This window comes from Capra hircus, chromosome 18, assembly GCF_001704415.2.
Source record: "Capra hircus breed San Clemente chromosome 18, ASM170441v1, whole genome shotgun sequence".
Taxonomy (NCBI): domain Eukaryota; kingdom Metazoa; phylum Chordata; class Mammalia; order Artiodactyla; family Bovidae; genus Capra; species Capra hircus.
In genome coordinates, this window is record NC_030825.1 from 41,604,656 (window position 1) to 41,618,158 (window position 13,503).

A 13,503-nucleotide genomic window follows, 5' to 3' on the forward strand; every position below is an offset into this window, starting at 1 on the left:
CTTGGTGTTTGTTGTTTCGCAAAAATCTATCTGAAGTAGAAAAGCCACGTTTAATCTACCACATTTATATGAAATTTGAGAGAGGTCCTACTTTTTCACATTGTGATGCTATAGTTCTATCATTTTAATGCAGTTTCTTAATAAATGCATTATAAATATACATGTAATGGCATTTAGCAAATGATACTCTTAGTTAATTATTCATCTCAGAGATACTCTTGCCTTTAAAGTAGTGACTTTTTAATGGTGATCATTTGTGACTTGAAAATTCCTAAAAGGGGTTAATTTACATATGATATTTTCTGTGCAAAAATATGGCACTAAATACATTTCTGTTTTGTAAGTTTGAGAGCTTGGCAGATGTGAGGAAACACTGGCTCAAAAGCGTGTTTGAGGTGAATACTTCATGGACTGGCGAGCCATCATACTGCAAAGAGCGGTAGTTACTGAGTATGCTGAGATGAGGCTGCCTCACTTGTAAACTGTCAGAGTGCTGTATTTCTGGAGATGAGTATTCTTTTAAATAGCAGTGTTGCCACAGGCAGCTCTTGATAATCTGTGCTAATAAAGGATAAATCCCAGATGGGTAACTGAAATCCATAGTATCCAATATTTTCTGTGACTGCCAGAAACTCTCTAAGCCACTAGTAAGTGAAATCAAATTTCCCCTCTTGAGGGAGCTTGGAAGTTCCAGTACAAACTTTGACCTCTCATTGGTTGGCTTTATACCCATTTGCCAGATCAGATTTATTCTGCAATTTATATGAAACCAACTGAGGCAGTGTGATATCAAACAGATAGCAGGGGTGGAAGTGGCAGCTCTAGTCAACCCTGGTGAACAAATGCTATGAGGCAAAGATGTGTCAGCAGGAAGGACCCAGAGAAGGGAGGGGTAATTTGTCAACCAATCATAAGACTGATTCGATTGTGGTAGAGCACACCACATCCTCATGTCGCACCCCAGCTCACAGAATTTACACAGCAGCCCTCATCACAGCTGCTGTCAGGCCTATGGCCCCCGTGCCCAAGAAAGAAGACACAGTTCAAGTGGTGGGTGTTGAAGGTTTTCCCAGGCCATCCCCCAGGTGTGGAACCTGGACAGCCTGTTTCACAGAGGTCATTTTATACCAGTGGGAGAATAAGAGATGCTGAGCTTCACCTTGACTTGTTCTTGAGACCGAGAACCAGTACGCAGAGTTGTGGGTCCATTAAGACTTGGAGCTTAGTGTGTAGATGCACTTCTATTCTCCTAACTCAGGCACAAGAGAGATTGAAGTTTATCTGGGCAAAATTAGGCTCTACCTCAGAGCAGGGATGGAAAGAGAAATCAAATCTGATAATGTCTAGTCATATTTATCCAACCGTGCATTTTCCTACCACATGTTTAGCATTTTGAAATTCAAATCACATTTATACCTTGGACATTGTTAGAAGACTATTTTTATCCCTGCTGTAATCATCTAATTTGCTGATTACAGGTCTCAAATTGCCACAGAGAACTCAATTTTTGAAAGAATTGTCCTGTTTGATCAAATATGTTATTCAAGCAATGCAGTCATTTGTTCCACAAGGTTACCTGCCAGGCAGAGCTAACCAGGAGTAATAGCATTAGGAGCCTATACTTAAAATCAAGCATTAGCTAATCTGCCTGTGACAATAGAGTCTTAAATATAATTTGTGGCAGATACTTTAGTTCCTGCAATGACAGACAATTGCATTTTGTATTCAGTGAGCATAGATTTTTCCTACCTCATCCCAATTTCAAATTTAACTTCAGAAGACTCTAATGTGCTCAGTTTCACAAGCTAACAGGTACTATTTCCCAAGAGCCTCAGACAAGAGGGCAATGCTGTCCTTTATTCAATAAACACTCTCTCTGCCCCCTCAAATATATTTCCTGATCAATGCCAATTCCAAAAATCTGTGTGGCATCTGAGTGTCTAATGCTGGCTTCCCTGGCATGACACGGTGAGCCGGCCTCCCATGGGAGCCCCTGCTGTGTGCTAGGCTGTACTAGCTCTGGAGAGGAAAGCAATGGGAAGAGTCCAAGAGCTTAGGAGAGCCTGGGAGACAGAAGAACAGCTGGAACCCGGAGGGCAGCGGTATGAAACGCGAGCATGGAGTGGAAGCTGCGCTTGTGCTCGGGAGGGAGGCTGTTGAGTCCTTCCAAGCAGCCCTGGAAAAGTGGGGTGGAAGGAGACAAAGGCAGATGAGGTGACAGAGGCTACATCACAAAGGGCTTCTGCACATTAAGCTCGAGACGGGGCTGATACCGCTGGCGGAAGAGCTCGTGTGAGAGGAGGGGAGTGAGGGCTCAGAGCAATGTGTGGACACAGGTTGAGGAAACAAGCCAAGTCATGCTTCTGTACCACAGGAAAGTAACTGTGCAGGAAGGCAATGGGGCATTGAGGAAAGGAGCTTCCAGCTGGCCCTGCGTGGGGACTGCCCTGAAGCACTCCCAGACAACAGTGATTTTGGCCTGTGCACCTCTGCAACCTCAGCCAGCTGAAACCTCATCTCCTGCAGTAAGAAGACCCTTTCTGAACCCACACTGATGTCACTTCTTCATTGGGCTCTGGAGGCAGTTACCTGGAGCTGGGACCTTTCTCTGCCATTTCACAATGTGGTTTTGGGCACCATGCTTAAGTTCTCCAAGCCTAGTAGTCCTCAGATGTGAAATGGGGATGATAATAAGTCTTTGTTCCATAAGGGATGTTAAATTGGAGAATGCATAAAAAGTCTTAGCCTAGCATCTAGAACATTAAAAAGAAAAAGTAATAGATGGTTGCCCTTGCTATTATTGCTGCTGCTGGTGGTGGTAATACAAAGGTAGGCAGTCAGACTGAGGCCTGAGCCAGGAGTAGCCCTGCAGTGGGGACTCCAAGAACACGTGGCACTTGCTCTGAGGTGCTCTTAGCCTCCAGAGGGTCCTCCCTGCTCCCTGGCCCTCCCCAGGCTTCAACTCCATCTCACTCTTGCCCTTCCTGGGCAGCCTCCTGGACAGTATCATATACACCTGGCTGTCCCTCCTCCTTCAAGCTCCTCCACTGGGGCTTCTGCCCCACTCACCACACACTACCCTGCCAAGGCCACCTAAGATGGCCACGTGGCAAAGCTAATGGCCATGTGGTACCCTTTAGCCTTCATCTCATGGGAATCTTTCCACACTTAGCATGGCTGACCTCACCTTCCTTCCAGAAGCCTTTTGCCCTCCCTTGAGTTCTCACACAGCTGGCCCCCTGGTAATACCCTCCCTAATTCCACAGTGTTTCTTTCCTCCTCAAAGGAAACCACCATCCTGAAGTCTAGGTGGATGATTTCCACATGTATATTTAGAATTCTATCATTTATATCTGGATTCATAAGCAATAGATTTACAGAAACACTGCTTTGGTTGTTTTTAAAATTCACATAAGTGTAATAGAACTTCACACATCAGGACTTTCCTGGTGGTCAGTGGTTAAGAATCTGCCTTCCAACACAAGGGATGTGGGTTCGATCCATGGTCTGGGAAGATTCCATCTGCCTTGGAGCAACTAACCCTTTGGGCCACAACTACTGAGTCCATGCTCTAGAGTCTATGAGCCACAACTAGAGATAGACCCCACACGCCACAATGAAGAGCTCATGCGGCCAAAACAAAAAACAAACAAACAAAAAACCCCTTACACGTCACAATACCACTTGCTATCTTTTTCAACATTATTTTCAACATTTATCCATGTTGATACCTGTAGGATAGGGTTTACTCATTTTCAACTGTGATAAGAGTTTTCTCTTCAGTGAGTATGCCACAATGTATACCTTCTACATGTATACGTGTAGGTTTCCAATTTTTTTCACCATCACAGACAGTGCTGCCGTCCACGTCTTGTGCACACGTGTGCCATGTGTGTTAACTCCCTAGGGCACATTCCTAGATGGGGAATTGCCATGTCAAAGGGCATGTGCTGTTGCAACTTGCTAGATGTGATCAGTTACTTCCCCAAGTTGTGCCAATTTATTCTCCCAAGTGAGGAGTGTGAGAGTTCCTGCCTTCCCATATCTGCTCCAGCTTTTTGGTAATGTCATCTTCTCTTCCCAGTAAATTTGCTATTATTTAACTTTATCGGTTTTCCTATCATTACAAATAGTGCAGCATATTTGCTATAATGTTAGACTACTACAAACACATACAACATCAAAAGTGAAAACTCCCCAGAAATGCCATTCTGTTTTGGTGTTAACAAAGTATACATTGCTCCAGAATTTTTTCTGTTCATACAACTACCATATGAATAAATGAAAATATTTGCTGTTTCCTTCAACTTTATCATCTCTAAATAGTTTAAAATGCACATAAAAACTTGCTCTTTGGTTTGTATTTTTCAGTGGTGGCTTGCCACTTTATTTCATTGCTTAGCACATAATTTCAGGGTCTGGCACATTAAATATTTTCTCCATGTGTACATGGATTGATCCTTACATGTATAATCACTTTCATTAAGTTTCTTCTCTTCCATGTTAGGAGAATATATGCTACCAACGTTAAGATTGAAAAGCTAAACATCAACAGGAAAGAGTCAGGCCTCTGTTACAGTCCTTCTCTGACCAAAGGAGCCACACAGTTCCTGGGAGGGTTGCAAGAGTGGGATGACAAGCAAGTGCCCAGGTTCCAGTGCATCATCAGACAGCCATCATCCATTCTCCAGGACTGTGGTGAAGCAGCCTAGCAGTGCCTTCCTTAATAGAAAAAAAAAAAAAAAAGTGCAAAATTAACATATCCTAACAGTCACAGCCTAGGTCATCCAGAAGGTTCTCTGTGTCTCTCTTGCTAAGCACCTAACTGAGCTATCTCATGTTAAGAGAGGAGTAGTGAACATTCGATCTGTGTGAGGTAATGGCTTGGTCTGAAGTGAGTCCCTTGGAGTTCTGCGTACTCCATCCCAGAGGCTGTGGGGGTCCCTGCAGCAGACAGGACGGATCTAGAGGCGCCACCTCAGGGCTGCATGTCCCGTGCTGGTGTGCCGGGTTTGTTGTGTCTGGGCTGCAAAAGGGGTTTGAAAACATTTGAGCCAACATTTAAAACTTGGAAGAGTTCACATACAGACATGGCTCCCAGATCTGGGCAGCACCATCAGTCTGCAGAGAACCAGCGTTCCCACTACACTTCCTGCTGCCTCACAGGACCCACTGCTTTGATCTTTACTTAGGCGACCCATGGCTCTATCAAAAGTGAGAAAACTGTATAGATCAAGAAAGTGGAATGTCTCAAGAAAAGTGGCAAAGAGGGCAAATTTCTCTCTGAAGCACAGAATATTTGAACATGTTTAATTTTCAGGACAAAATGTCTTGGTGTCCAAAGGTATGTTCTTTATCTGCCTGGCTCCCACAGAAAAGTTTCAGACTTCTGGATTTTACAGGAGAATCTCAGCTGGCCATCACTCAAAGGCAAATAGGGCTTTTAGCTCATCATTTGCCTGCCCTGGGCCTCTGGTTCCTCACCCACCCAGCAGGCAGTGTGGCCACAGCACGTGCCTCTGAGGGGTTGCATTGCTTTCTGTTTCTCTTCAGACTCTAGTCTTCCAGGTGGTGATAAGAGATGGGTTTAGGGCATTTTCAGGTTCGCAATCACACTTTAGGGAGCCACCCCCTACTTCCTGTCATGCAAAGGAGTTTCGTTTCTCTAGATGTCAGGAAGGCAATAGCTTGTGGCAGACGTCAGACTGGCTAGCAGGTGGCGGGAAGCCTCCTGGGGGCTAAGAGCTGCCTCACCTCCTCCTGGTCACCAGGTTTCCTGGTGACCCTCAGGGTGACCTTTGACCTTCAGCCCAGCTAGGGCCCATCAAGGCCAGAGTTTGGGCAGGTGTGATTCCAGGGCTGCTGCCAGAAAATTGACCTCTACCCAAAGGCTGGTGCCTGAAAAGTTCCTGGTCCTGCCAGGTGGCCTGAACATGGTCTTGAGTGGGATGGACCTTGGGCCTCCCTCAGAAGCCTCGACCTTAGGGTGGGCTTTGTTCTTCCCTGAATGGAATTCTGCCCTGTGCTACGGGAAAATGCTCTAAATCTGCCTCTGTGATGGAGAAAACTGAGGCTTGAGAAGACAAATTACCATGGAAAAAGATGAGTTTCCAGATCTCAGGAGTGATTTTCTGCACTATTCATTTTAGCAGTGTCCAGGGCAGCAGAAAGAGAGGGCTTGTCTGTGGACGAGATAGATGCAGAAGCCAATAAAGAATTTATGGGAAGCACAAAAGGCTGTCTGGATGGGTTTTATTAATTATATTTCTTTTATCCTCACAACAATGGCACGTCAGTAATCTACACTGAATGTGCTCAATTGATGCTAATGATTTCATCCTTTTGTTTCTGTTTAAAAAAAGAGAAAAGGTCTGTCTGCCCAGTTAGTCAGGCTCAGCATGAGCCTGGAGGCCAGCAAGGCCGTGGAAGCCCTCCTCTGGGCCCCTCCCCCATCATCTGCACACCCTGGCTCTCCCTGGCGATGCCAACAGCAGTCCTGCCTGGCGAGGGTCCTTTGCTGTATCCCCAACCAGGCCCGGCCCCCATCCTCCTCCACCCTGCTTCTCCATAACTCCATGTACAGGTACTCTTATGTGGGTAATGAGTCCTCTGGGTGGAGTGACAGGCAGGGAAGGGTGTGTGTGGTGTGTGTGTGTGTGTGTGTGTGTGTGTGTGCACGCATGCATAGCAGTATTTTGTTGTTCAGTCACTCAGTTGTGTCTCACTCTTTGCAACCCCAAAGACTGCAACATGTCGGGCTTCCCTGTCCTTCACCATCTCTCAGAGCTTGCTCAAACTCAAGTCCCTTGAGTCATTGATGCCATCTAACCATCTTGTCCTCTGTTGTCCCCTTCTCCTTCTGCCTTCAACCTTTCCCAGCATCAGGGTCTTTTCCAATGAGTCAGCTCTTCGCATCAGGTAGCTAAAGTATTGGAGTTTCAGCATCTGCATCAGTCCTTCCAATGAATATTCAGGACTGACTTCCTTAAGGATGGACTGGTTGGATCTCCTTGCAGTCCAAGGGACTCTCAAGAGTCTTCTCCAACACTACAGTTCAAAAGCATCAATTGTTCAGTGCTCAGCCTTCTTTATGGTCCAATTCTCACATCCACACATGACCACTGGAAAAACCATAGTTTTGACTAGAAGGACTTTTGTCGACAAAGTAATGTCTCTGCTTTTTAATATGTTGCCTAGGTTGGTCATAGCTTTTCTTCCAAGGAGCAAGTGTCTTTTAATTTTGTGGCTGCAGTCACGATCTGCAGTGATTTTGGAGCCCAAGAAAATAAAGTCTGTCACTGTTTCTCCATCTATTTGCCATGAAGTGATGGGACCAGATACCACAATCTTTGTTTTTTGAATGTTGAGTTTTAAACCAGCTTTTTCACGCTCCTCTTTCACCTTCATCAAGAGGCTCTTGAGCTCCTCTTCACTTTCTGCCATAAGGGTGGTGTCATTTGCATATCTAAGGTTATTGGTATTTCTCCCAGCAATCCTGATTCCAGCTCCTGCTTCATTCAGCCTGGCATTTTGCATGGTGTCTTCTGCATATAAATTAAATAAGCAGGGTGACAATATACAGCCTTGACATACTCCTTTTCCAATTTGGAACCAGTCCATTGTTCCATGTCCAGTTCTTACTGTTGCTTCTTGACCTCTGTACAGATTTCTCAGGAGGTAGGTAAGGTGGTCTGATATTCCCATCTCTTTAAGAATGTTCCACAGTTTGTTATGATCCACAAATTCAAAGGCTTTAGCATAGTCAGTAAAGCAGATGTTTTTCTGGAATTCTCTTGCTTTATACGTCACATCTCTCACCTGAGTTCTTTTTGAAGAAAGAAGAAGGGAGGTTGAGTTGCTTTCCTCCCACAGTCCTTATCTCTTATTACTAAATTTTGTTGTTTTAGCATAAGTTAGAAAGGGTATATGTGCTGGGGGCATGGCAGTGACTGAAGTTGTCATGAATCATTTATTTGCCCATGTCTGCTGTCATTCCAGAACCCAGGAGGAGTTGTCAGCAATGGCCTCGAAGAGTTTCCACACTCCAGCGTGATAAACCTCAGTGTCTTTTTCTCCTTCTTCTTCTTATGCTACCCCTTAATGTGCTGCTGCACCTCTGGCCCAGGAGAGAAGCCCAAGGAAAGCGTGTAGGTGATAAGCAATGTTTCCTGCTACAAATGAGTGAGACAAACGTGCACGCCTGACACCTCTGCCATTATCTGAACACCAGCTTCATTAGCCCAGGATGCATGGGGTGGTGTACAAGCTGCAGAGCCCTGTACCAGACCCTCACCTGGAACACCCCTCAGAGGGCTTTCGGGTTTGGATGGCTCTCCTGCACATTTCACATTGGCATGTGCCCTCATCCCCATGCCAGGTAGCCCTGGTTTGTGGGAAGATCCTAGAAGGGATCCCAATGTGGTCATATCCACCTGTAGCTCAGGCAGGGCAGTTGTGGAATTTCTAAGCAGGAGGCTTAAGAGTGCCCTGCAGCTGAAGGTAGGGGCTGCGGTATATCCTGAGGATGCATCTGCAACTTAGTGTTTATTGAGGTTGTTTGGGAGGAACTGATGGTGACGATGGAGGGGGTCAGGGCTGCTTTGGCTCCCACTCTCTAGCACTGCCAACCTCCTTCCTGCCATACCCGCCTTTCTACCCTCCAGGCCCCCTCTTCCCAGGCAGTGGGGGCCAATCTGCATAGCTGGTGACTCAGGCTGGCACCCTTCATGGAGCCCATGCTGAGAGAAGACCAGTGCTGAGAGGTTGCTGGAGGGCCCCATGTGCTCACTTACCCCGAGCAGCTGCTGGCCTCTGGCACACTCTGCTGCTATAAAAATATCAGCACTCCGCCCCAGCTCCTGGAGAAAGTCTCAGCGTGACAGCCTGCAAAGTAATCCTACATTTGAATTTCATCTACAAATCCTGGTTTCCTCCAGACAAGCTCAAACCTGCACAGATGGCCCCTCACACCAAAAAGTAAAAATAACAAAAGCTTGCAATTCTGGGCCTCCCTTTTTCTCTGGGCAGATGTGCTGCTGCGCATTTCAGGAGATGCACAGCCTGCTTATGGGCAGCAAGCCCTCACCTCTTGAACAATTCTACTCACCCCTTCTGGTGTGCTGGTGGGGAGCAGTCATGGCCTATCAGGGTGTTTCTGTGGTGCCTGGGCCTTTGGAGTTGGGCAGGGAGATCCAAGGTGGGGAGGAAGAGTGAAAACTCATTCCTCACTCAGCTACCCAAGACTGGCCACATGGCCATACATGAGATGGTGCAGGGAAATTGTTGAGGGTTTTGAGTGAAAGTCGTTCAGTTGTGTCTGACTCTTTGCAAACCCACGGACTCTTTCAACCCCATGGACTATATATGCCATGGAATTTTCCAGGCCAGAATACTGGAGTAGGTAGCCATTCCCTTCTCCAGGGGATCTTCACAACCCAGGGACAGAACTCAGGTCTCCCACATTGCAGGCAGATTCTTTACCAGTTGAGCCACCAGGGAGGGTTTTGAGGTAGTCAGTAAAAGTGGGGGCATGAGGTTGCCATGCATGTCAAGGGCAGGTGTCAGGGTGGGAGAGAGGAAGCTCTGGGGGTTCCTGATTTTCTGAAATCCCTACCTTCAAATCCCAGCAGGCCACAGGAATTACAATTCCCATTAATTCTCTCCACCAGTATTTGCCAAGAGCATCTATGCTGGGCCCTGAAGATACAGTTATAGACAAGACAGACCTAGAGGGCACAAGCCCAGCAAATACAGAGTCGAGGTCACCTGTGGGCTGGGTGGCCGCACACCCACTGGTCAGGAAGGCCATAGAAGGAGGCCAGAGCAGGGGGTCTAGAGAGAGGCCAGAGGACACAGAAGCCTCTGCTAGAGACACCAGGAGAGACACTTCTAGGCTGGGTCCACCTCTGATGAGCCATGTGACCCTGAGTACCCAAGGCTCACATTTCTTTCTCATCCAGAAATGGTGGCTGTGGTCTTGGCTCCAGTGGAGGGTCATATGACAGAAAAGACAGTCAGTGGCAAGTGAAACACAATTCAAACAGCCAGGAGAAAAAAAGAAATTCTTGGATACAGACCTCTGGATAGCCCAGGGACATATTTAGCCTCAGGCATGGCATGGCTGGATCTGGGTGTTTGCATGCTGTCCTCTGGAATCTAATGCCCTTGCTCAGCTTAGCTTTGTTCTATGCCGATCTCCTCTTCCATGTGATATCCGCCAGTATCTCCAAGCTGATATTTCTACCAGCAAGCCCTTCCTCAATCTCTAGCTAAAGTCCTGGGGATGATTCTCATGGGTCCAGTGAGTTACATGCCTATCTCTTCTCTAATCACTGTGGCCAGGAGGATGTAGTGCTCTGATTAGCCAGGCAGGAGCCAGCCGGGATGGAATTAGTGCCATGTGAACTGCCTGGTCTCACAGACAGGGTGAAGGGATGCTAGAGTGGAGAAAACGGCAGCAAACATGGAAACAAATAAAACTCTCCCAAACAATGGTTGTCAGCCAAGACATGAGCATGCTCTGAGATAGGCGCATAAATCCTGCTTCCAACAATGTTCATCTTACTGTAGGTGTGTGGCCACTGTCATTCAACCCTTCAGCACCCTTGACTCCACAGTGCTGGTCTCTGTACCAGGTCCAAGATGCAGGGAAGGTTCTAGACACCCCTGTGGGAAAGCCTGCCCCACACCTGGTCTCAGGGTAGGAGCAGCCTAACACTGAAGTCTGCTTCACCCTCAAGCCCTGCAATTTTCCTCTCTGGTGTCTGCTAGGTTTCCCTGTGTTTTACTCCCATCTTCCTCTTCCTTAGACCAGCACCCAAGATCCCCAATCTGGCCTGGAGGAAAAAAGACAGATCAGGAGGGTCCTCGCTAGCCAAAGCACCTAGCCTGTGCTTCTCACCCACAAAGCGTTTGTTTCCCACCCAGAAGACCACTTCGCATGGACTTGCCCTCCTTAGTAGAATAAAGGTATGCATCCAACATTCCACTACAGTTCAGGGAGGCACTATCAAAACAGGGGCAGCCAAACACGTGTGGCCCTTGGTCCTGGGATGGGGGTGGGGAAAAGGAGGTAGCATTGTCAGAGACAGACAAGCTGACGCTGGTTAGTAGGTAAGCAAGCTGGGAGGGGGCAAATAGAAGGCTTCAGTTTCCGGGCCACCACACAGGCTTGCGTGACCCCTGACATGTCTCAGGGACTGCATCAGGGCAAGTGGCTGTTCAATGGTGCATTCACAGTACCTTCCATGAAAAAGATCTTTAGAGAAGAACTGACTTCAAGGGTTGGGTTTCGATTCAGACAGCAAGAAAGTCAAGTTCTTAGTCCTGGCCTGAATGCTCCCAACAGTGTGCACGGCACTGTTGTTAAGGCTCTGGATTAGTCATTTAATTCTCCCACAACCCCGTTTCAGACAAAAGGGTACAGATAGAAGGAGATTCAGCAACTTGTCCAAGGTCATGGGGTTGGGGAGGGGGCACGACAGATGCTGGTTTCAGGGTCCGTGGCTGCACTTCATGAAAAGCCGGGGCCTGGTTATTCCATTAACCAGTTTACATGAACCCCAAAACCAAATCGAAGGTTGGGGCCCAAGTATTTGCTTTCTGGTACCTTGGGCCCTATGGTGGCTCCTAGGGTCCCCCGGCTGCATGGCCCTGGGAATAGCGCTTGTGACCCCCCTGGAGCCGGGCAGCTCAGCTCCTGTGCCCAGAACACTCTCTTTAAAGAAACCTGCGCACTCTGCCCGCCCCTCCCAGGCCACCCTGGCCCCCTGGCGGCCACCGACTCTGCAGCTGTGCTCCAGGTCACGCGGCGCGGTCGGAGGAGGAGGAAGAGAGATGGAGGAAGCGGAGGAGGAAGAGGAGGAGAAAGGAGGGAGGAGGGCCTGAGGGGAAGTCGGCTCTGGGAAGGAGCGCTGACTGCTCCCGAGTGCCCAGCGCGCCGCTGCAGGGGTCGCTGACGACCCCCGGCTCAGGCAAGAGAAGGGTGGGCCAGAAGGAGCCAGAGGTCCCCGCCAGCTCCATCCCCTCAACTCCGACACCCTGGCGGAAGCTATCGTGACGATTCGTTGAGCGCCGCCTCTGAGCCTCCTCTGGAGGCGGGCACCACTGCTACCTCATTGTACAAACTGGGAATCTTAGGCTTCACGAGGTGCCCTAGACCAGCCCCAGCCCCAAGGGGCGGCAGCAGGACGCCAGGAGCAGGATCTCGGCCCTTGCACAAAAGAGCCAGGGTGCCTGCATCGGGATCTGGGATGCGTCACTTTCTGGCCACACGGCTTTGGAAAAGATCATAGCCGCTGAGGGCTCCGCTATCCTCATCTGGGAAATGGGATAGTGCCTACCTATCCCTGGGAATGGGATAGTGAGGTTAGGCACTATCTAAAGGTTTATTACCGTCCTTTAGACCAGTGCCTGACGCTGCTGAGCCGACCTCAGTGCCTGCCATTGCTAGCAGGGGTTTAGCTGAATGGAAGGAACTGAGCCTCGGTGGGGCGCACGCGGGCTTGGGCCTGGCTTCTGCCTCCCAGCCTACCGGCCGCGCGCCGCAGCAGCCTGCCCGACTCCCTCTGCGAGCAGCTAGCTGACACCACCTTCAGGGCTCAGGCTGCGCTCCACGTGCGGCGTGTTTACCCACGTGATGCCGACCCACCCACCGCGCCCGGGCCCCGCCCCCGCTCCCGCCCTTCTGAGGCTACTGGCTCGCGGCTGAAAGCTGTCGGCTACGGCTCCTTCGCGCTGGAGACACCGAGCGCGACCTCACGCCGCCCCGATGCCTGCCCAGGAGACTAAGCAGGCTGCTCACTCTTTAGGCACGCCGGGCGCGGGCGCTGCGCTGGATCCGCACCGAAACGGGATGAGCCATGGGTCCAGTCCAGCTCAGAGACTCTACGGAGCGCGCCCCAAAGAAGGGGCGGGATCGGAGCTACTGGGGGCGGGCCCATGGGCGAGGGGGGGGCTCTTCAGAGCGCGCCCTGCGGAAGGGGCGGGTCCGGGGCGGGTGGGGGCGGGCCCGCGGGCGGGGCCCTTCCTGCGCACGCGCTCCTTCAGGTCGGGCCCGGGGGCGTGGCCGTTCCGGGGGCGTGGCGGGCCTTGTCAGTGCCGCGGCGCAACAGCTCGGGCTCTAGCGCCGGTCGCAGTTGGCTAGATCCTTCCAGGAGAGGTGGAACTCGTTGAAGGCCGGTTATTAGCGGAAGTGTACATTCAGTCCCAGATTCCTCTACAATCTCAGTAGAGCCACTCCTGGCTCCTTGGTTTTGTCCCCTCGACTTCCTCAGCCGGCCTTCCTCCTGTCTCCTTGTCCTCTGCCGTTCCACAGTTGATGTAGCACAGGTCTCCGGCCTCAGAACCGCAGGCTTCTAGGCTGACTCTGGGAGACTTGGTCCATTCTCTGGTTTAACTTCCACTTCTGTGCGGGAGTCCGATAGTTCTACCAGTAGTTAGCACACACGTGCTAGGCACTTTTATAAGTGCTTTGTGACTTATTCACCAATAACCGCTTGGACG

At 49.5% G+C, this 13,503-nt stretch overlaps 1 long non-coding RNA gene across 2 annotated transcripts; it reads right to left on the minus strand.

The window, feature by feature from the left end:
- Window positions 4,375-12,975, minus strand: LOC106503103. Of its 2 annotated transcripts, XR_001919585.1 has the most exons (4): window positions 12,803-12,975; window positions 8,793-8,883; window positions 6,092-6,182; window positions 4,375-4,722 (listed from the first exon to the last, which is right to left on the minus strand). It is a non-coding gene; the product is annotated as an uncharacterized LOC106503103 (long non-coding RNA). The 2 variants fall into 2 exon arrangements; XR_001919584.1 differs by lacking the exon at window positions 6,092-6,182 and having other exon boundaries at window positions 12,803-12,938.